Source organism: Ambystoma mexicanum, chromosome 4q (genome assembly GCF_040938575.1).
Source record: "Ambystoma mexicanum isolate Mex_15411 chromosome 4q, UKY_AmexF1_1, whole genome shotgun sequence".
NCBI lineage: Eukaryota > Metazoa > Chordata > Amphibia > Caudata > Ambystomatidae > Ambystoma > Ambystoma mexicanum.
Window position 1 is genome coordinate 428,605,161 of NC_090928.1, and position 21,987 is coordinate 428,627,147.

The following is a 21,987-nucleotide window of genomic DNA, read 5'->3' on the forward strand; positions in this document are numbered from 1 at the left end:
CTCATTAGGCACTGGAAAATGTGCATCTATGTCACAAAAGCTGGTCAGTGCTGTTGTCTCCTCTCTAGTACTAGAAATGTACTGCGTCAATTTTGTTGCAGTTCCAGGTTGACGATCATTTTGACAACCGCATATTCTACCTTTTTTTAAATTTTATTTTACATTTTTTATAGCGCTCACACAGCCCGCGGGTATCGAGGCTGTTAAAGAAATTGTTTTTTGTCTTTAGTTGCGTATTTTAAACACCCAGAGGTTTCTAAGCGCGGACTCGAGATCGAACCTGTGTTGCTTCGTGTAGTCTTGCTTCCAAGACGCGCACGTTCCGCTGAGCTATCCTCCCGTAATACACCGACACCACGTGAAATAAATTACTTGGCTACTGAAAGAGAGTTGATGGCAGAGAAAGATGCTTCAAAAAGCTGAGACATGTTTTGCTTGAAATCATTTTTTCTTTTGAGATCCATGCAGTTGAAAGACATCAGCAGGTGCTACCGAAACGATACTGTCTTAACAGTCACCAGTCACAAAGTGTTGCTGTTTTACCCAGTGCAATTTTATTATTGTGTCCTTACCTAGCTCTTGCACTCTAATGGCTAATGGCTGACAAATACCTGAAACCTGTCTGCATTTCTATTTGTTTTTTTTCCTAAATGGATTGCTTGTTCCTTTTTGGACAGATTGAGAAAGACCTTTGCATCTGCTCGGGGGTTATTTTTTATCTCTGTTTCTCTCTCTGGGGAAACCTACCTAGTGGGATGGGTTGGTATTTTGTGGGCAAGCATCTTTTGTGTAAAGAGAAGAACTCTGAAGGAAGCATGGAAATATGTTGTGTGAAGGTGATGGCCAGTAATAGTGCGGTGAAGACCATCTTGGATCTGATCCACCATGGTTTTTGGTGGGTTAGCAGCCCTTTCCTTGGTTGTGCTCAGCGTGATCCCTCTCTTCAGACGTTTGTCACAGCCCTTGAAGTATTTTCCACTGATTATATTGTTAAATTATCCTTGTCAAAGGGTTGCACCATCATAATGGTCACCACGGGCACCGCTCATTTCACAATGTTCGAGGAGACTGGGTGAAATAATTTGGTGAAGATCTGTAGCATATATGGGTTATTATGTAAGATTATTTCCGACTGGGATTTGCAATACATTTCAAGGTGTTGGGTGTCTGCGTGTCTGGGGGTTGAGCTGCCCCTATGTTTTCGTCAGCACCAACAGACAAATGGTGCCCGTGTCCTTTGTTATATATTCGAAAAACCATTAGGAAAATCAGCACACAGATAAGTGAACATAAGAGTTGCTTCTGCAATAAAGTTGCAGAGGTACCTGTGGTGGAACATTTCATAACTTATGGCCACAGCTGCAAAGAAATAAAATGGATGGCGATACACAACACATCTAAAAGCATAGACAGCAATGTGGACAACGCCAGACTATTAAAAAGGAACAAGAGCTTATTTTTCTGACTAAATGTGACCAAGTGGGGCCCAATGAGAATATTCAATGGCATAAGATCAACTTTTAAATACAAAAACATAGCCCAGAGGTAACTATCAGTAAGGGCACACGTTAGATGCAAAGATCCATATGCAGATGCACAGTTTTAGACGTTCTCAGTAGAACACACCAGTGAAAAGGCAGCAGTCGGAGTCTCCTCAGAAAATATATCTAGAATGAGGGGCTCCTAGGTTTGTATTTCACTATATGTAATGACGATTAGGAATAAGAAACGTCATGAAAGCTCTAGATGGCAAGCAAATGCTAACACGAGACCCGGAGCTTGCGATAACAAGATAATGCAACTGGATATGAAATAAGAACAGGACACAGTATCATAGGCATTGAACAGAGACAGAGTAGGAACTGTTGCCATGGCGATGTCTGGGGCAATCAGAGCGTAACGAGCAAACCTATCACACAGTAGATCCTCGCCAGGATCCTAACTACCTGGCGAATAGATAATCAAGTCATCACGTCAGATGGATGACACACACGCTGTGTAGTAATTGTAAATAATAAGAAAGGGACAAATTGGATTTTAAAAGTAAAAGAAGTTTTTAAAATTGTGGTTTTAAATGTATTCATAGGCATCATGGCGGGATGCAGTTAAGAATAGATACCGCCTTGAGAACTGTGAAAGCCATCATTAGAAGTAGGGCCCACCCCCTGATGTAAGCTAGACTTTAGGCAATGCCAAAAATCCAAATTACCTAGCTTTTCTCCATCGCAGAGGCATCTCTCCATGCCCTGCTGTTCAAACAAATACATTTTCTTTCCAGGCACGTCATCACGCTTGCCACGTCTCCAAGGCCTTTCCTTTGATGCAGGCCTCCTCTTGTTACACACAGCTCCGGAGCTCCGAACATGAAAAAAAAAACAGATGGCGCAGGCATTTCTCATGCGTTCCAGCAAATGACACGGCTGGAATGCAGGGGGCACAAATGGGCGCGCGCCACCCACAGCCCCCAGGGACCCTCCAGAGAAAAAAATGCCAATTTACCTTTTTTTTTTTCTTTTCATCTTGATTTAAAAAGTTCCTCCACGGACTTCAGGTCCCAGAAACCCTTGCTCTTCAAAAGCTCAACGGCGCTCGGATCCAGAGTAAAATCGCCGGGCCAAACTCCAATGGCAAACTGCATCTGTCACTCAGTCCTGTTTGATGCCATACAACAGGCTGCTCTATGGCCTCCTGGCATAAAATGGCAAAACTCCTGCTGCCAATCTCCTTCAGCCACTCCAATCCCCATCCTCATGCCATGGTCTTCATGGATGGGTTACCATTGCCTGATGCCACAGCCATTTCCAGGATTACTTCATCTTCCGTTGCCAAGACAGGTACATGGGCATCAGGACTTCAGTGCTCCTTCACTCTCCATACCTTACTTCAGGTTCGTATTCCTCATCGCCAAATGATGTATCTGAGTCAGGAATGACATGGAGCAGGAACCAGGCTGACTCAGGTAAGTATAAAAGGAACAGGCTTTATTCTTGCTTAGTTACATAGGTAAAGTTCATGAAAGGTAGGAGAGTAAGTAACAAGCCTCTGCCCTGGTTCCCAGTCTAACTCCAAGTCCCAACCGACACACTGTGGAATCCCCAGGCCTCCCACACTCCAAGCTCCACCTCATCAATCCATGAGGCCCCTGCATACACACAGCCAGTCACCACCATCATACCAGGATACCACAGTTATCAAATGAGCCTCACACAAACCATTGACTTACTCGCTTCCATAACCACTAAAACCCGTAAACCTAACAAACCTCATGCTTCTGGTTCAATGAGGAACTCGTCTCACTGAGACGTACAAAAAGATCACTGGAACACATCCATAGAAAAACCAACACCCCAAATTCTGCAAAAGCCTTTGATGAAGCCAACAAAAAATACAAAGCAGCTATATTTACTCATAAAACAAATGCCTTTAATGATCGAATCACTAATGCCGCCTCAGACAGCAAAGTACTATTCTCTATCCTTAGCGAACTAGAAAACCCCTGCCAAGACACAGCTCTCACGAACACTAGCAAAGCCTGGTGCACTACAATACAAGATGCACTAGCACCAAAAATCACTCTACTACAAAAGAAAATTACTAGCAAAAAACACACCTAGCAGATAAAGCTCCACCCACCATCTCAGCCAACCTACCCCATTCGACTCCAGGCAACCTATTTCACTTCACACCTGTCTCACACAAAGATGTCTCAGACACCATAGCCAAACTCAATGCCGCCCACTGTAAAGAAGATCAGTTCCCATCACACCTTGTTAAATTATGTGCCCCTACCCTCACACCCATCATTACGGAATTTATCAATGCCTCATTCTCAACTAACACAGTCCCCACCAGTATCAAAAAAGGATGGGTGACCCCACTGCTAAAAAAAAACACCCTAGACCCATCTATCCCCACCAATTACTGACCAATCACAACAGTCCCATTTCTTCTAAAAATAATAGGCAAAATAGCCTATACCCAATTACAAGATCAACTAGAACTGCACCAACTATTGGGAGACCGCCAGTCTGGCTTCTGCCCTAATCACAGCACAGAGACAGCTCTTCTCGACTTAAAAATCCAAATGGATGCCACCAGAGAAGGAGGCAAACTTTGCCTACTAATGCTATTGGACCTATCGGCAGCATTCGATTTGGTTGACCATGACAAACTCTTCATTTCACTAGCCAATAACTTCAATTTATCTAAGGACGCCACTGACTGGATCAAATCTTTTCTAGCGGACAGGACATCTAGAGTCTCCATCGGTAAAGAATCAGCAGACCCCGTACCAGTCCCTCTAGGTGTCCCGCAAGGCTCCTGCCTATCCCCTACCCTCTATAATGCCTATACGAAGCTACTCTTTGCAGCTCTGGATGCCATGGGTGTCATCTATACCAGTTTTGCAGATGACACCCAGATCCTCATACCATTAACAGGTAACTACGAGCATGACTCCCTGCTCATCAATCAAATCTACTCTCTTATCCAAAACTGGATGGTCAACAATAGCCTTTGTCTCAATAATAACAAAACAGAGTTACTCATCCTAGGCTCATCCTCTAAAATTGATGCTCTTCAGCCTGCCTACAAGTCATTCACCATAGATGATACTACTATCCCAGTACTCAAACAAGTCGGAGTCTATCTAGACGCCACTCTAAACATGTCAAAACAGGTCAATTCTCTAGCCTCCTCGAACTCCTATACTTCCAAACTCATCTCTCTGAGTCTCAAATTCCTCCCACCGGAAAATTGCGTCACATTAGCGAGAGCACTCATTCTCGCCAAAATTGACTACTATAACATCCTCCTCCTAGGCACGTCCAAAACCAATATAAATAAACTCCAACTCATGCAAAATAAAGCCCTCCAAGCGGCTCTAGGCATAAAAAAATGTGAGCACATTTCTAATATCAGGAGAGACAACCACTGGCTCCCCATCAAAGCAAGGATAATATTCAAAACCTTAAGTATCACGCACAAATGCATTGCAAACAAAGCTCCCAAATATCTCATCAACACAGTCATGAAGAAATCCCAAACTAGACCACTTAGATCCAATAAGAATTCCAACCTAGAAGTACCCCGTTATAAAAGAGAAAAAGCGGGGGGCAGCAGCTTCAAAATCCTCGCTCCCAAACATTGTAACTCCCTACCTAACAACATCAAAAATGAAAACTCCCACTCACAATTTAAAAAGCTACTGAAAACATGGCTATTCAATCAATACTAAACATAGTTAAGTCTATAGTCGAGCTCAAACACAATTATCTGTTGTATATACGCTGAATGTAAGGCTATTTATGCTTTTGTACTACTGTCTGTTTTTATTGCAAGCCTGTATTGTATTTACCCACTGTCTGTAACTATGCCGTGATACCTCAGGGTCTGGGTGTATACTAAATCTAATAAATAAATAAATAAATGCAGACCCCTGGCACTTCTCCCCTTCCCGCTTCCCAGTACTTGCGCGATCTGAATCACACAAGGCCTAGTAAGATTGTTGTTTTGTCATCCCTTTGTTTCCCCCTCCTTGTCTTCTAACGCCTTGAAACACTTGTGACAGGCATGTTATAAATGCCAAATCATATCATATCATATCAGAGCAGGAGTGAGCAAGATGGCGCCCAGTTAGCAGTGAGCCCTGAGCCGTAGTAAGCACAATATGATCATGGTACCCATTGCTACAAAGCTACACAACTGAGCGCCAATGCGTGACAGAGGTTGACAGTCTCAGTGCAGATGCGGCACAGAGAAAAGACCAAAAATAAGCAGACCACCGTTCCGGTAAGTGTTAGAGCTAACTACCACTGTTTCAGAAATGGGATACAACAGCATAGCCTAATGAGTATTTACAAATGACAAAAGGGATACATATGATTTATTGCAGAACAGCAAGAACGGCCAGGATAGCATTTACACAGAAGAACGTTACAAACACAGGGCTAACTAGCGTCCACTGTCAAACTCAAGAAATATGGTAAGAGAGATACTTGTAAATGCCAGAATGCTTAAATGCAAGCATAAATATAGCAATATTCTAAAGAAACACTGCTGTATCCACTATAGATCCAAGCTACCAAAGCAAATCATGAACCCTTTTTAATCTCCATACCAGGCCAGGAGCCAGCATCCGCTGCATAGATATGTAACAAATACCATTTGCAAGATAGGACGGTATGGCTAGCAGGGTTAAGATGTGGACATAGTATCAAAAAGCCATATATAGAGTACTCTGATAATCGGACAGTTATTCCTTTTGTTTCTAGGTGAAGATGGACATTTGACACTTCATTCTCAAGAGCCACAGTGAGTGTCACTTATGTAAGTAGACTTAAGCGTAGTCTTTCTCAAGCTTCAATACTAGATAAAGAGTGGCTTCTAATCCATGTCCAATATGATTTATTCACAGATAGCCATGGATGACATCAAGAAAAACGCTGGACGTCGAGCCAAGTTGCAGGGCTTATAGATAAGGCAATAAAAGCCAAACAATGATAATTAATACTAACAGAAGGCTGATTTGTAATGAGGAAATATTAAGATTGTACGGCTCTTGGAAGCATAGGGAAGTAAGGCACACATCACCCGAGTACAGCAAATTGTACAATAGGTTTGAGAAGGGGTACTAGCCCCTGAAGAAGTTCTATACATTGATTCTAATGGCAAAAGAACGAAACACATTGGGCACATGACGATTGTATGGATCTCTAAAAGGATCTAGAGAACAATTGTATGTTTTGCACATGAGTTAGGGTTTGTGAAAAGTAGACAAAAGACTCAACACGGTGACACTTTAGCACTATTGCACTATATATTGTTTTTTTAATTGATTGATGTATTTAATGTTGGCTGGTTAATATGTACTATACCTTCATGTCAAACGGAAGGGTGAGATTACTTTTATCGATTGATTATTAAATTATCTAATGAATTGAAACCTTATGAGTAAGACATTTTAGTGCACTTTACCTATACTAGCAGTGCAGACTGGTTTCTAGTCTAAGAAGATGATAAGTAACCAGGGATAACGTGACTGCTGCTGTATCAGAAGTCCCTGGAATTTCTCAAAGTAGAAGAAAAAAGTGTTTAGTATGGCCGCTAAGTCATGAGATGCTAAATTGCAATCGCACTACTGTAGCAGATAAATAATTGGAAACATGGCAGCAGATAAATGGCTGAGCTACGATGACCGATATGTCACAGAACTGTTAGCTAATGTGTCGATATTTGGAGAAAGCACAGACCCTAATAATAAATTGTACCTAACCAACTGGGAAGAACTCACCCAAATGAAAAAAAGATGGCTAAGAACCGTACTACACAGATCAATTTTATTAGAATATTTAAGAAATGACACACTCCCTCAAGAGTTAATTGTGTAAAACGAACCAAGACGTTTCTTGGACAATAAAGAATTCAGACATCAATGGAGCTATGTGGCTAACAAATGCGGAAGAGATTGGGTGATTCTTATCATAGACACAGCTAAAGGTATGTCTGAAAAAATTGTGACTGAAATAAATAAACTAGAAGAAAAAATAAAGAAACTAGTTCCCCTAGATGTATTTAAGAACCGATTGAACGAGATCAAATTAGAAATGTCAGAGTTCAAAGATTTTACAACAAAAGCAGGGATAAGACGAACGAAAAAAGATCCTAGCCATTCTAGCCACAAGAAGGCTTTTCCATACTCCGAAGAAGATTATAAATATCAAGAAGGTGAACAGTTTCAACAACTAAAGATGAAAATAAAAACACTTAAGATTTGGTATATTCGCCACACAGCTCGACCGAAGAAAGTTCAGAAGACGAACAAAGATACCATGATCAAGACAATAGGTACAGAGGCAGGAATCAAAGGGGGTCTTACAATAACCAAAGACCAAGAAGACGCAGAGGAAGAGGAAGAAGAGGATAAGATGGAAGATATTTTTTAGATCAGGATGACAGAATATGCTAATTGGAGCCCAGGATAACAAGGAACCATCAAAACCTATAGTGAATCTCTCTTCCTACAATCTGACGCCGATAGAATCCTCTGTACGGAACAAGGAACTAGGTTTTGTGATCACAAAAAATATGACAGTTTCAAGTTTAGAATTGAATTCAAGCAATTCATGCAGAAAAAACATCTTTGACAATCTTTGCAAAATTAGACATATTAGACTACACCCAATGAATCAGGTTTAAAACCCCTGTCTGATTTCATTCCCCCCACACACAGTCACAGCGCAGAAGTCATTGTTTCCGAAAAAAAGAGTTATCACTGACGTAGAAAAAATTGAAAAAACAAATTAAAAACAATTTCAAAATACTTCCAACAAAGAAAGAGGAGCAATAGACAGCCTGGCAAAGAATTAAAGAATCATTATACGGAGAGCCGTTAAAGGAGGAGGAATAGTCGTGATGGACAGAGAAGACTACATCAACCAATGTAAAAGACAAAAGAATGATGACACCTGCTGCCTTAAACTAGATACATATCCCGCAAATATGTTTCAAGGAACCATTAAAATCAAAGTAGGCAAAGCACTGGAAAGAGGATGGATATGTAAACAAGAGGAATTATTTCTTTACAAATGAAACACATAGAGTTCCCATCTTCTATACACTGCCTAAAATACATAAGAATTTAGACAGTATACCAGGAAGACCTACAGTCTAAGGTATCAATTCAGTTTTGGAACCTCTATCAAAGTTTGCAGGCATTTATCTAAGACGTTTAGTAAAACAAATGAAGTCATATGTGCAAGACACCAAAGCAGTTATGATACTAGTAAAAGCGATGATGTTCGATCCTACTAAAGACAATTTGGTGGGCCTAGATATTGTGTCTTTGTAGACAATGATTTCACAAGCTAACGCATTACAAATGTTAGAAGAACGTCTGTACCTTAAACGAACTCCAAACAATACCCCTAATTAATTTATACTATGGTGCGTCAAAATGAGCTTGACAGAAAACTATTTAAGGTTCTTAGATACTATCTATAGACAAATCCATGGGACAGCCATGAGTGCCACAGTAGCTCCTAGTTTAGCAAACCTATACGTGGAAATGTTAGAGGAGACTAAGATATATACAGACCAAAATCTGTACAAAAGCAAAATCAAACTATGAAAGAGATACATCGATGATGCATTAGTCATATTGGACGGTAACAATGAGGAAGAGATTATTACATTTATAGAATGTTTAAATAACCAAGACAGATGCCTACAGTTTACAATGACATGTGATAAGGTGCAGATTAATTTTCTAGACATAACCATCTTTGCAGATATCCAAAACAAACAACTGGCATTGAAACCATACCATGAAGAAACAGACAGGAATATACTGTTAAAATCTGAAAGTTTCTACCCTCAACACACCAGGGAGAACCTTCCATTGGATAATTCCTCTGACTAAGAAGAAATAGCACAGTGAAACAGATTATGAAATAGAAGCCAAAGTGCCCAAGAGTAAATTGAACAAAAGAAGATATCCTAAAGTTTTATGACATTTTTTTGTAAAAGACAAAGAAATAATAAGAGAGAGGTGATTCTCGAATACAACAGGAACAAAAACACAAACTCAGAGAAAATGGTATTCGTGAACACTTTTTCAGACCGGACAAACAAAATCATCAAATCATTCAAAAAAGATTGGAACATTCTCCAAGAAGGTAAAAAGCCTATAGGCCACCCACTGAAGGCTTTTAAAAGGAGTACAAATCTGAAAGACCAAATAATGCAGAATGACATGAACCCAAATATTCAAAAACAAATAAGCCTTACAACAATGTGGGGTATGGAAAAAACAAGAGGACATGTACCATGCGGAAAATGTAAATGTTGCAACACCACAACAAGATCGAAAGAAATAGACACAGGACTGAAGACCAAATGGAAACAAACAACATTGACTAATTGCAAATCAGAAATGGTAGTATACGCCATCTGGTGCCTTTGTCCTTTGTTATATATTCGAATCACTGTTAGGAAAATCAGGACATGGATAAGTGAACATAAGAGTTGCATCCGCGATAAAGTTGCAGATGCACCTACGGTGGAACGTTTCACAACTTACGGTGACAGTTGTGAAGAAATAAAATGGACGGTGATGGATTAAATATCTAAAAGCACAGACAGCAATGTGGACAAAGCTGGACTATTAGAAAAGGAGCAAGATCTTATTTTTCTGACTAAATGTGACCAAGTGGGGCCCAATGAGAATATTCAATGGCATAAGAACAACTTTTAAATACAACAAAAATGGCCCTGAGATATCTATCAGTAAGGGCACATGTTAGATGTAAAGATCCATATGCAGATGCACAGTTTTCGACATTCTGAGTAGAACAGAGCAGTGAAAAGGTAGCAGTCAGAGACTCTTCAGAAAAGATATCTAGAACACACTATATGTAATGACAGAAACGTCATGAAAGCTCAAGACGACAAGAAACTGCTAACACGAGAAGGGGAGCTTGTGATAACAAGATGATGCAACTGGATATGAAATAAGAACAGGACACAGTATCCTAGGCATTGAACAGAGACAGAGTAGGAACTGTTGCCATGGCGATGTCTGGGGCAGTCAGAGCGTAACGAGCAAACCTATCACACAGTAGATCCTCGCCAGGATCCTAACTACTGGGCGAATGAATAGTCAAGTCATCACGCCAGATGGATGACACACGCACTGTGTAGTAATTGTAAATAATTAAGTAAGAGACAAATCGGATTTTAAAACAAAAATACGTTTTTTAAATTGGGGTTTTTAATGTATTTGTAGGCAGCAGGGAGGGGTGCAGTTAAGAATAGATACCGCCACCATGAGAGCTTTAAGTGGTATGTTAAGAAGTAGGGGTCAGCCACTTAAATAAGCTAGACTTTAGGCAATGCAGAGTTGCAGTGCACAAGATGGCACCCAGTTAGCTGAGAGCCCTGAGCCGTAGTAAGCGCCACGTGATAATGCTGCCCAAAGCTACACAACTCAGCACGAGTGCACGACAGAGGTTGATAGTCTTAGTGCAGACGCAGCACGGAAAGCAGGCCAGGAATAAGCAGACCGCCATTCCGGTAAGTGTTAGAGCTAGCTAGCACTGTTTGAGATAAAACAACATAGCCTAATGAGTATTCAAAAATGACAAAAGGAACACGTTTGATTTATTGCAGAACAACACCAACTGCCAGGATAGCATTTACACGGCAGAACGTTACAGACACAGGGCTAACTAGCGTTCACTGTCAAACCCAAGCAGTATGGTAAGAGAGCTACTTGTAAATGCCAGAATGCTTAAATGCAAGCATAGATATAGCAATATTCTAAAGAAACACTGCTGTATCCACTATAGACTCCAAGCTACCACAGCAAATCTTGAACCCTTTTTAATCTCCATACCAGGCCAGGAGCCAGCATCCGCTGCATAGGTATGTAACAAATAGCATTTCCAAGATAGACTGTATGGCTAGCAGGGTTAAGATGTGGGCATAGTATAATAAAGCCACATATAGAGTACTCTAATACTCAGACTGTGATTACTTTTGTTTCTAGGTGAAGATGGACATTTCACACTTCATTCGCAAGAAGAGCAACAGTGAATGACACTTATGTAAGTAGACTTAGGCGTAGTCTTTTTTGAGCTCCAATACCAGATAGATAAAGAGTTGCTTCTAATCCATGTGCAATATGATTTATCCACAGATAGTCACAGACGACATCAAGCAAAACGCTGGACGTCGAGCCAAGTTGCAGGGCTTATCGATAAAGCCATAAAAGTCAAACGCTGATAATAATAAAAGAAGGCCGATTTGTAATGAGGAAATAATATGAAGGGTTAAAATGCAAACCTAGCAAATAAAGGAATAAGAGTTGCACAACGTCTAGCCCACCATGGAAGGTGGAGTGTTAAGATTGTACGGCTCTTGGCAGCATATAGAAGTAAGGCACACATCACCTGAGTACAGAACATTCTACAAAAGGTTTGAGAAGGGGTACTAGTCCATGAAGAAGTTCTATAGATTGATTCTAATGACAAATAACTAAACATGTTGGGCAAATGACGATTGTATGGTTCTATAAAATGATCTAGAGTACAATTGTTAAGTTTTGCACATGAGGTAGGGTTTGTGAATAGCAGTGAAAAGAGTCAAGACAGTGACACTTTAGCACAATTGCACTTTATTTTGGTTTTTATATGTGTTTTAAAAGAATGTATTTATTTAATATTGGCCTGTTTATATGTATTATACCTTCATGTCAAACCAAAGGGTGAGATTGTTTTTAATGATTGATTATTAAATTATCTAATGAATAGAAATCTAATGAGTAAGAGATTTGAGTGCACTCTACCTACACTATCAGTCCAGGCTGGTTTCTAGTGTAAGATGAAATGTAACCAGGGATAAACTGTCTGCTGCTGTATCAAATGTCCATGTAATCTCTCAAAGTATAAGACTGTGATTTAAAGTGACCATTAATGGTATAGAACGGTTGTGGCCTGGAGCGGCTCATCCATAATGGGGCAACTGACCCACCAGATCTCGCTCATTATGGAGGCACTCCGCCAGCCCAGGTGCTCTCCCACAGCTGCTTGTTGCAGCTGAAGGAGCGCTCCAGTGCTGGCTTGAACTGTCAAAGCGATGCACAGTTTCCCTTTGCCAGTTCATATCCCAGCCATGCATGTCCAATGCACCATGCAAGGTTGGGGTATTTTGCTTTCCTAGCATTGAATGACCCTTTTGAGGATTCAGGGAGGGGTACTGCAAATTTGTAAGTACGAAGGGGTGCTGTGCGCCTGTGCCTCCACACACATACAAACAGAGTGCAGGGCTGCGTCATCAGTGCTCTGGCTCCTGCAGGCATGTGCAGGAAAAAAGTGGCATGCTTCCTGATTCCTGTTATTGCTACACTGAAACTGGAGATGGTGGCGGAGTCCATGAGGATCGTGCTGCGTGCAGGTATGATTTTACTTTTCATGTATTATGTATGGGAATGAGTGAGAGTATGAGATATGGGTACACATGTGAATGTTATGTGTGTATGTGTATGCATGTGTGTGTTTGTGCTGGGCCGGGGTGTGGGTGTTCATGGTGGGGTGCATTAGCAACACATTTTTTACTGGCCATCTATATTAGATGCCCAGTAGAAAATCATCATACTTTTTTTTTATCAACGAGCAGTTGTGTGTTATTGGGTGGCTAGACTGGCATTTTGGAGCAGGCAGTCTAGCCATTTCTTACTGTGGCATGACATTTTCTGTACTGGGTATCTGATAATAGAAGCATGCTTAGTATTATTACTTGGCTAGAATGGTATTTTGGGGCAGCCAGTTGGGCCATTTCTTACTGTGACATGAATGTTTTTACACAGAACCTGATAAAACGAGCATGTTAATTCTTGGCCAGTCCGTCATTTTGTGGGCAGTGTAAGAGGATTCAATTCAACACTACAGCTAAGTCAATGCCTAGTCTGGGACACTGAATGGAAACCCTTATTGATATATCTTTATGTCCAGTTCATGCGTTCTGGATGATACCCCTATATAACACCCCTCTCTTGGAATCCCCCTGACCGCACTGAGCCAAGAAGTAGTTCTGTTTTGCAAGTTTAAAGGTTTATTTGATAATTTAAACAATATATATATATATCACGCTTTATAATAAATTAATAATTGAATATCACACTGAATCTGAGCAGTAATCAATAATGGATAGTCTGGCACTAGCACACTTGTGAATAGGAACAGAAGAATAAGGTGGTAGAGAATGCTTTATATAGGTTCAGATGGATGTAATGTTGAATGAAAATGCAATACAGAAAATACTCAATATGATTTCAACAAAACAATGTAATCACTTTTCTCTGGCAATCCACCCCCCCCTTTATGCAATGCAAGGAAATGGAAGGAAAGCACACAGTTCTCAGAAATGCAATCAAATGTAATTCAGTTCACCCCAGCAAGCTTAGACTACAGAAGTTTGAAACACAGGCCCAAAATGCTTTTATATGTGCTGGAAATGAAGTGAAAAATATGCTAAAATGCTTTTAATTCCCTCTAGAGGTTCAGGGTGAGTGGTATGAAGTTAATATTAGTCCAGGCTCACTCTAGCAATGATTCAGGGATGGTTCTTAAGAGGCAAACGAAATTTTAGCAAGGAAAGCAAGAACTGCTGTTTTCACACGTGGAGAAATTTGCAAATCGCGGTAAAATTCGCGAATGCGTTTTTCGCGATTGCCGCAAAGGTATAGGGAATTGGAATGCGGTTCTAGGTTCATTGAAAAGCCAAGATTCCCAGCTTTCAGAGGAAAGTTACTGCAAGTCTCTAAGACAACGATCACAGAGATATGAGCGATATGGTAAAGGTCGTTTTTCAGATTTGAAATTTTAAAGTTCAAAGTGACAATTGACAGCTAGCAACTAGAAATGACAGGTGACAGCTTTGCAAAGGACAGGAGGCAGTTCTACTTAGATTAAAATAGATTGAATTATATTATTTTAACTAAGAGATTGGTTCTGCACAGTTCTGCTAGGTACTCACAATATATTTAGAAATAGAATGGGCCTCTCCACGGATCTGGTCAGGTTTTGGACTGGACTCCGGTCTGGTCTGGGTCTCTTCACAGTGATCTGGGTCAGCTCTCTGGTTCTGCTAACAGTGGTCTGGGTCAGCTCTGCTCTGCTGGTCTAGCCTCTCTGGATTCTGGAGATTGATGGATTTGAAGTCTGGATCTCTGGATGTTGTATGGTCCGGCAGCATGCTCCGCAGCAAATGGAATTGAATGTCCCTATCAGTCCTGACTGTCTGCTTTTATGTGTTTTGAAAATGTGTGTGTGTGCAGCATCACTAGGCTCTACCCCTCTCCACTTGTCATTGGCCACTTCATCCTCTTCCCCTTGATTGGGGGAATGAAATGAAGTGTCATCATGATGAGGTCTGTTTATGGTACAGAGAACCCACCCCTGTCAAATTACACACAATCTATATTTTGACCCAAAAGACATATTTGCACAGGTACACATTTGTTTAAAATTACATGCACCCATCACATATCACAGGAGGTATACCCTGTCCAAATCTGCTCTTCCTGGGAGCTTGCATTCAGAAATGGCAACATTTGCACTTTTTAACTGATTGCGTAATATCGGACATTACCCCAAATGTATACACATGTGCGCAAGGAGTATGGACATTACTTGATGAAGTGTCAGATTTTTAACATGCATACATTTTAAGTAATACCCTCTTAACTGCTAGCTTGCCCCCAGATCATACCACCGGTTCTAAAAACCTCTTAAAATGTGGGCAGAAAAATCACAAGAATTATGGTATCATTTAAATAATTTTCACAAGTCCGTACTATGAGTTATTCATCTTTTTCTAAAACCATATTCTGGCTACAGGGGTGTGGTTTCCCCCCAGCACAAGGTTGAATTTCTGGTTTTTCCATTTCTGCCAAGCCAGCTTGCTCTCATAGGCAGTGCTCCTCCCCTTTCCTTCCAGGAGGAAGCCACTTTTACGGCCCCATAATAAAACATTTGCCTGAGTCAGGACAGGGCTTTGTTCAATTTCCTGCAGAGCCCAGGTAATTCAATCTGAGAAGTGTCATATCCCTTTTGGTGGGAGCAGCAAAAGGGCAGCTAGGCCTGGGAACAAAGCTGTTGTGCAAGTCTCAACTCCTGTCGGGGGTAGCTGGTGGGCAGAATTCAGTTCCTTAAGCCAGGCCCCAGCTAATGTCACTTTTAGTTACCCAGTTTTCTGCATTCAAATAAAATTAACCATTTTTACATATGCAGCTAGAATGCTGATTCTAAGTTTAAAACTATGACATTTAAACAATAGCAACCTATGTGACACTCAAAAGTAGGTCACTCATTTCTTTTAAACATTTAGATTTTTTAGTGTCTTTCAGTCCAAATTTACTTAAACTGCTGAAATCCACAGCTCAGTCAGTCTTGTTATAAACCTTCAAGTCACTTCAGAATATAACTTTACATTGTATCCACCTCTCAGTAAGTCTTTCTTTGGCATGCTTTGGGTTCATTTATTCAGTTTTACACAAAAAAAAATCTGGTGTTGTTTTAAAACGCCGGCTTTCTGATAGTGGTGAGTACTGGTAATGCACCCATTTTTGGGATTTAAGAAAATGAATTCCCCACAATTCTAGGTTGCTTTTGGCAATCAGCATTGCCATTCCCAATGGTTTCTGGCTACTGTGTGGGTAGTCCAATGGTGGTTTTAGGCAGTGCCCTTCTGTGCCCATAACATCGGCAAAAATATGTGGCAGCCTATTCTTCATGCATTTCCCTGTGCATTTTCTGGGAAGCTCTGGCCGTCATGATGTTTTCAATGCCAGTACTGCACAGTTTTTGAGGTAGGGCTCGGATGCATGGGTAAGAACATCCCACAAGCCCCCCTCTTGCGATGGCCATTCTGTTTCACTGATGGGACTCGCAAGACCTGGGATGTTTCCTCATCTTCTTCCAATAGATGGCACAGTTCAGCATCTTTTCCTCCATACGGTACTGATCGATCGGTTCTCCTCGCCGGTCCTGATGGGAATATTGGGCGGTACCCTGGGCCCCTTGCGTCTCTGCTCCCGGTCTCCGGATCGTCTTCCTTGGTCCGTCTCCAGGTTTTCTTTCTCCTAGGACGACAAAGGAAGAGCGGCAATACCTATTCATGGACATTTCTCCCCCACCATTGATATAGTGGGGTGGCATATAAATTTATAGTCAAAACATATGAACATGCACATTTCTTTTTCAATTCAAAAACAAAAACACCCACATTGAGAAACTCAGAATTTGATAGGCGATATGTAGGATATTTTAAGTTAGAACTGAATTCATCTGAGACAGTACCCTCTAGGATTCCAGAGGATTCCTCCAGTTGTTGCAGAGTGTGCCTGGGATGGCAACACTTCAACTGGTTAATGTGGACCCACTTGTCTTCCCCCTCTGCCAAACCGCCTTTGGGGATGCGGATCTTGTAGGCCACAGGGGAGATTTTGTCTATAATCTCAAAGGGTCCCTTCCATGTAGGCAAAAAATTTCGCTGTTTGGCCTGGTTCCTTTGGAAATTGTATAGATAGACCCGGTCCCCCACCTGATATTCCTTCCTGGAAGTCTTCAGGTCATAGTGGGTCTTCATACACTCAGCTGACCTTTCTAGATTCCGCTGAGCATAGGCAAAAGCATGTTGAAGGTGTTTCCTTAAATTCTCCACATACTCACGAGTTGTGGAGGCATTTATCAGTGTCTGCTCTTGGGTCCTGTAGAGCAAATGCTGAGGAAGCACCATCTTGCGCCCAGTCATCAACTCAAATGGTGACATTTTGGTTGCAGATGAAGGGGTAGATCTGATGGCCATTAGGACCAGAGGTAATCGGATATCCCAACTTGGCCCAGAATCTGCCACAAACTTTTTTAGTATGCTCACAATGGTTCGGTTATATCTCTCTACTGCCCCAGAAGAAGCTGGCCGGTAAGCAATATGCAACTTCCTTTTGACCCCCAGTATCTCCCACATCTTTGTCATTACTTCACTGGTGAAGTGGCTACCTCTGTCCGACTCAATCCTTTGAGGTAGACCAAAACAGGAAAAGATGTGGTTAATCATCAAGGCAGCTGCCGTTTCAGCCTTGCAGTTTGGGGCTGGGAGACATTCCACCCACTTGGTAAACAAGCATGTAACGGTCAACATGTACTTGTTTCCTCTAGACGAGCGAATCACAGGGCCTACAAAGTCGATTTGTAAATCTGACCATGGCAGTGTCATCCCCCTCTTTTGGAGGGGTGCACGGTGCGTGAGGGATGATGGCTGAAATTGTGCACACACAAGACACCCCTTCAAGTATTGGTCGAGGTCCTGCCCCATGTGTGGCCAGTATGAAACCTCTCTTAAGATTTCCAATGTTGTGTGAAACCCCCTATGACCGGCGGTGGCCGCATCATGGGCGTGACTTAACATCAGGCTTCGGAATGATGTAGGAACCACCCACTGATCGTGGCCAGCTTTGGATTTCCTTACCAGCAAACTGTCTTGGATCCGGAACATTTTTGGACATTTCATCAACACCCTTAGGTCCTCTTTCCCAATGTAATCGGTATCCGTCAGGGGAAAGTTCTCAGGGTCCTCAAGGTGCTGGTAAAATTTACCAATTATTGGATCCCCTTTCTGAGCTGTAATTAAATCAGCATCAGGGGTCTCCTTGCTCCATTGGGCAGTTGACAGATCATGGTGAGCATTTGTCTGGGACCTAGTGATAGCAGTGACCTGGATTTCCCCCAGCAGGGACTCAGTCTCAATTAGATCCCCTTGGATGGCCCCGGTTTTAGCCAGCTGATCAGCTAAGTCATTTCCAGTTTTGTCTGGTCCCTCTACTTTGGAATGACCCTTGATCTTTTTCCAATAGATGGTCATCTCATTCGAGGTTACCAGATCATCAATGTTTTGGATCAACTTCCCATGTTTCAAGGGTTTGTTGTTAGCACATAACATGCCTCTGGTTTTCCAATTAACCAGGTGCTTCACGAACCCGTTCCGTACATAATCAGAATCTGTGATTATGACCAGTTCGTGGAGTTGATGTTGGACAGCAGTGAGAATGGCTTGATGCACAGCCATCAATTCTGCCACCTGACTACTTCGGGGACCAATTTTGTATCCAGCGGAGGGTTCTGGGGACTCATTCACCCATGCATTCCCTACGCTGGCCACCAGTTCTTTCTCCCCGTCGTTGTCAACATGGTAAGAGCATCCATCCACATAGACAGTGGGCATTCCCTCACACTTGTCCTCTTCAAAGACTTTGTGTGGGGAATTAAGGTATGCCTCCATGTTGTCCTTGATTTTTAGACTTTCGTCCTCGAGACAGTTTTCTCTGGCACAATCATGCAAGTCAGCCAGACCTTGCGCGAGGGGACTCTTCTTGTTTTGGCCATATCTGACCTCCACAGGAAAGCCTTGCATTGACAGAATCCAGGAAGTAATTCGGGAATTACTCACATTTTCGGCCCGGATTCTATCACTTTGTAGATATTGCAGAGGCTGGTGTGGAGTCTCCACTATGATGTGTTCCCCCTGGATAAACGGGCGGTAATTCTTCAATGCCCACACCGTCGCCAGGAGTGCCTTCTCACAATCGTTGAATTTTTCCTCCACAGAGGATAAAGTTTTGCTCGCAGAGGAGATTACTTTATTGACCTTGTCATGCTTTTGGTATAATACTGCCGTCAAGCACGTATTAGAGAACCCCGTCTCCAGGAAGAACTCCTTGTTTCTGACAGGGTAAGCTAGGCAAGGCGCTTGCAAGAGGCTTCTTTTGAGTTGTCTTACTGCCTCGGATTGTTCTGGACCCCATTCCCACTTGACCCCTCCTTCAGGAGATGAATCAGGGGTCTGGTGATCTCTGCGTAGCCCTCAATGAACTTTCTGCTGTAATTAGTCAGTCCAAGGAGGCTCCTTAGTTCCCGCAGAGTTGTGGGGTCTTTCAGTTTCTGAAGTGCTTCCACTTTCTTTTCCTGGGGACAGAGGCCCTGAGCAGTAATCTCATGCCCCAAGAAATTAACACGGGTTCTACACCACTGTGCTTTCTGAAAGGAAACTTTTGCTCCGGCGGCCCTCAACTGCGTCAGAACATAACGATCTCCGCTATGTGTTCCTCCACAGATGAACTTTTGATGAGGACATCATCTACATAAGCCAGGTTACCCCTCGCACCCAGGTTGGGCATGGCCTTATGTAGGAAAATGTTGAATTCATTGCCGAAGTTGAGGTATCCGAAGGGAGTCCGGGTCCATGTGTATTGCTGGCCCCCAAAGGTAAAAGCCAGCTTGTATTGGTCCTCCCTACTGACAGGCACAGTCCAGTATCCATTGGTCAGGTCTATTGCAGTGAATACCTGTGACCCCTGGATCTGGGCCAGCCCTTGGTCAATGTAGGGCAGAGGCCATCAGGAAGTATGGACCCGTTTGTTGAGCTCCCTGAGGTCGGCGCAGAGTCTCCACTGGCCGTTTGGCTTCAATATTCCCAGCACCGGATTATTGAAGGTGCTGTGGACTGGACGGATTATTCCCCGGGACTCAAGGTTCTTAATTATTTCAGTAAGGGACTCCATTGATGCGAGAGGCAAGCGATATTGCTTCACAAACACAGGAGTCATGCCAGGGTCCGTGGGGATTGTTGTTGTGTGGATGTCCGTGCGACCACAGTCATATGAGTCTACCGCAAAGAGATCTTGGAAATCCAAGAAAACTTGTTTCAACTTTTGCTTTTGTTCCAGAGTCACACAGGCATCAGCTAGGTTGACTCTCTCTTCCACCATCTGCCTGAAGCCTGGAAAGACTTCTGGTTTGGCTATTTCAGCGGCCTCCTCCAGCTGGGTGGAGACGTCCCTGGTCAGAGTGCTGATTTGGACTGGAGGCTTCAGGTGGGAAAGGCAGCCCTCATGGACCTGGAAAATCACCTCATCCCTCCTGAAGTCACAAGTCACATCTTCCTTACCATAAGGGCAAGAAGTGTACACCAGGAAGTTCCCCCCATGCCGGGTAAAAATCCTGTCTGGTGTTGTATTGTCATCACTGTCACTGCCAAAGCAGTCCTTGGGGATTGGCCCTAACAGTTCATTACCTAAATCAATGGAAAAATGTCGGTCATCAACCGCCATTCCAATAATGGTGCCTGCGGCTAGAGTAATGCTCTTTAAGTCGCTGTTATCCACCTCTATTAGAATGGTGTCATGTTCTATGTTGACTAATGGAGTTGGGTTTACCCCCAACCCTTGCTGTTGGAGAGAAGCGTTTAGATGTATGTAAGCATCAGGGTTTTTCAAATGTTGTCCTCTTTTAGCTTTCACTTCCAGGGAGAATTGTCGGGTCCTTTCTGGGATGGTGACTTCCTCTTTGATCTGAATTTCAACTGCATAAGGTAGCAATTGAGCTGACCTAAATGCTTTTTCTGGATCATCAAAGCCCATGGGATTATCCGCTAATCGGGACCAAGCTTTGAAGTTTATTAGGTCCAAACTAATGGCAAAGTGATTGAGAATGTCACTGCCTAAGTAAAAGGCGGCAGTGACGTCTCGCCCAACCCAACAATTATGGACTATGCTCTTGTTGCCAATGGAGATTTTGAGCATACACCTGCTTGGCAGGAGATGTTTGGAATTAGGTGCTTCCAGGTCCATTTCCCATTTGTCTATCAGTTTGAAGGTGGGAATGGCTGGATCTTTTGGGAGTTGGCGAAACATGGCTTCGCTGATGAAGCTCTTACCATTGTTCACGCACACTCGAGCGAGAACAGAGTGCTTCCCATCATTTAACTGAACAGGGATGAACAACTGCTCTCCAATTTGCTGAATATCAGCCAGGCTCTGAGCTGATTTCACATCTTTCTGGACTATAGGAGTGGGAGTTTCTGATTGTGGATTGGTAAAGAATTTCAGGGTGTTTCCTTCCAGTGTGGAATACCACCTTAAACTGGAAGGAAGGTTGATTTTCAGAAATAGAGAGGACCCCCCATCACCAGTCTGTTGTCCTACTGCTATTACTGTCACGTCTGGAATTTGGTTGTTCTGGAAGTGAAATTCTACTTGGTCAGATTTTTGTTCAACGATGTGGCAGGTGCCGTTTAAACTAACATGGTTGACACTCTGTTTTAATTTTATTGGTCGGCTAGTCTGGGTCCAGAGGACCTTGTTTACACAATCTATTAGAGGTGACAACCTTCTCAGGAGGTCATTCCCTAGTAAACAAGGGGTGCCCTCTGGAGTCACTACTATGACTGGGTGTTTCAACTTGTGTCGCCCAATTTTAATGTCCAAGTCTGCCGTCCCCTCGACGGGAATTTCCTTCCCGTCAAAGTTCTGGAGTTGTCCAGGAAGTGAGGTGAGAGGAATTTGGTAATTCCCTCCCCTTCCTGCATTCAGTTCGTCAAAGGCCCTTCTGGACAGAAGGGTAGCTTGAGATCCAGTGTCCACCAGTGCCAAAATTG